This window comes from Mytilus galloprovincialis, chromosome 11 (assembly GCF_965363235.1).
Source record: "Mytilus galloprovincialis chromosome 11, xbMytGall1.hap1.1, whole genome shotgun sequence".
Classification (NCBI taxonomy): domain Eukaryota; kingdom Metazoa; phylum Mollusca; class Bivalvia; order Mytilida; family Mytilidae; genus Mytilus; species Mytilus galloprovincialis.
The window spans coordinates 81,330,470-81,333,452 of NC_134848.1; the positions used below are offsets into that span (position 1 = coordinate 81,330,470).

Below are 2,983 nucleotides of genomic sequence, written 5' to 3' on the forward strand. Positions count from 1 at the left end.
TGCATGTTACGTGCGCTTTTCGTATATCTATATTTTGTCTCATCGATGAATATATCAAATATCGTGAACATGGTTAAGTTTCAAGACCAACAGGATCCACTATCTAAAAATATTTGACAGGTGGGTTATTTACCAATGTAATATACTGTATTATACTATTTTTGATCTTATGTTTTTACTATTGATATTTATGTTCATCATTTACAGGTGACATATTATTACTAATGTGAATATTTCAAAAGTATGGGCATATGTATCCTGCTAGCTGTCTTACAGGTATGAATTATTTTAAACTTTCAGGAATTTTTGTTAAAAAAAGTTTGTGACATATGGAGATCATACCTTTAAAGGTTTTTCAAAGTTATAATCGTGGACTAACCACGTCCTCAACGTTTCAAATGCAAAACCTTTGACCGAAAACATTATGAAAAAGTCGAGAAATCAACAGTAAAAAGTTGCCGGAGACGATATTTACGAAAAGTAATTTATAAACAACAATCGAATATTCTAAATAATATATTTGTTAAACTGTAGAAATGTACATGCTACACGATATAGCATATGCACTATTTATCAAGATGATTGCATTATAAGCTTGTGAAGTTAAATATATAAAATGTTAATCTGTGCTGCATACTGATAAAAACATTTGTATAAAATAAAACTGGAAACAATTTTTCAGGTTCATAATTTTCAGAGTGTTCCACTTAGTCCTTAGCGTGTTGCAATGCCCCAAAATATACCCTTTATCCACATCAAAGATTTTGTGTTCATCTGTCTGCTTTTGTCCCAAGAACATTCAATATAGTTATATTTTCTTTTCGTAAAGATAACAATTTAAAAATTGTGTCCGTGCAGGTTCAAACATTAAGGATATTAATCGGCCTCACTCATAAAAAACGACTCGAGATTTGTGTATAATTTTGATGAGTTGTAATAACATTTTTATGCCATAGTTAAAATATTAACGGACTGTTGAAACGAAAAACAACTGATTTCCTGTGATGCTTGTGTGGTTTTTTCCCCCACAGTATTGCAAGACAGAACTAACTCATGTAAACCGTTCTTTAAATTTGTATAGTTTACAAGTATGACATTATATATTTACCAATAACAAAATATGTATAACTGTGAATAATGACAAAGAGTTCCAAATGACGAATTGTCTACTAGATCTACAGCTTTTGATGACTATGCAATTTATCTTTACTGTAGCTGGTGTCCCTAAATGACGGATTCGACTTCTCATGTCCATCGAAAGCACACTGGAAGCTTCGGGCAAAATCTATGTGTAAACCTCCAGACAACTATACTTGCCTTTATGACGTGACTCTGCAAGTTAATGAATACAGAGATAGATGTTACAGACCTAGAATATTAGCTTCCGGTATTTCACCAAAACTTCTATATATTTTATAAATTTAAATGATGACATGCAAGCTCACAATAATTAATTCATTATAATTTGCGAAAAAGTATTCGAGACATACTAGTATTTTTAATAATTTGAAGAAAAAAAATTCTGTTATAAGGATTTTATAAATGTAGATTAATGTTTGACGTCAATTCTTGAATATTGTGAATAAGTAGATAGAAATATAAATAATGTTATTATGATTACAGTTGTGTATCCATCTATAGAAACGAAGATTTTGTGTACTTTATACACATATATTTGTAGGTTATAAATACGTCTTTCAGCCTAACTTGAATAGAGCAACATGCAGTTTAACGCGGTACCAGCCTATTATTTTTGAAACGATCGGAAACAGTGACTGCATCTTTTTAAAATCGTTTTGCAGCAGTGAAGGTCAGATGACGTATGAAAACGGTAGCCCTAAATCCGACAGAACCTGTGTTTGTAATAGCTATAAAGGATTTGCGTTTTTAAACAACACAAAAAACGAGATATACTGTAATCCCTCAAATGAAGACTGCTCCTGCTATCTCGGTATTCAACCAAACATCACAACGACAGGAGGTGGAGTATAGATAATATTTTCTTTTTAAGTTATCTTATATCTGGGGTAAAAACAACTATGAAAGTACATGTAATAACACATTTAAAAGTAATTCACAGAAATGTGTAATTCAGCATAGTGTTATATACATGTAATTAAAAGTAATGGCCTTTTTGTCACGATATTTTGAAGTACAATTTCCAATTTCATTGATTAACATTTCAGTATCTGCTTTGAATTTTAATAAACTCCTATTTTCTGAAACACTCATGCATTTTAACTATAAAATAATTTTGTTGATTTGATTAAGTGTGCACTTAGGCATGTTCTTAGGTTATGAATATTTATTACGTTTACGAAAATGCAATATAACATTACTATTTATTGTAATTTTTATAATATAGGGTTATTGCATGAATATTGAGGAGTATTGTCCCGAGTAGAATTTTATATTGCACGAGCTTTCGAGTGCAATATATGTTCTACGAGGGACAATATTTCCAAATATTCATGCAATAACCCTTTTATTGTATAGCAATATATTATTTGAAAGTAAAAATTGGTTGAAACTAAGATTTTGTTGTTGATGACGTCATGAATTTTGAAGATTTATTGCACTAGTGCAATATTGGAATTTACTGCACGCTAACGTTTGGTTACTTTCTGTGGGAAATATGATATTGCTATGCAATAATACGAATTATGATATTCGTCTTCATTAATTTATCAATTTTGGTCTTCACATTTCATAACAAAATCAAAGGTTAATAAAACAATAAAATTAGTTGACATATATAAATTGTAATTTCTTAATTTAAGCGTGGAGATTATCCTAGCACAGCGTCAATTCTTATTCGGAACTAATTGAACGTCACTTTATTATTATCTAAAATGCAATATAGTTCTATCTCTCAAACCAATGAAGTTATATTGTAATATACAGTAAATTGGTGTTAACTATTTGGTAAATCTTTGAATACACATCCAGATTAAAATTTTGATGCTACAGATTCGAAAACTAC

At 30.0% G+C, this 2,983-nt stretch overlaps 1 long non-coding RNA gene across 1 annotated transcript; it reads left to right on the forward strand.

The window, feature by feature from the left end:
• Positions 1-205: 205 nt before the first annotated feature.
• LOC143051429 (uncharacterized) lies at positions 206-1,975 on the forward strand. Its single transcript, XR_012970764.1, has 3 exons — positions 206-276; positions 1,216-1,387; positions 1,682-1,975. It is a non-coding gene; the product is annotated as an uncharacterized LOC143051429 (long non-coding RNA).
• The last annotated feature ends 1,008 nt before the right edge of the window (positions 1,976-2,983 follow it).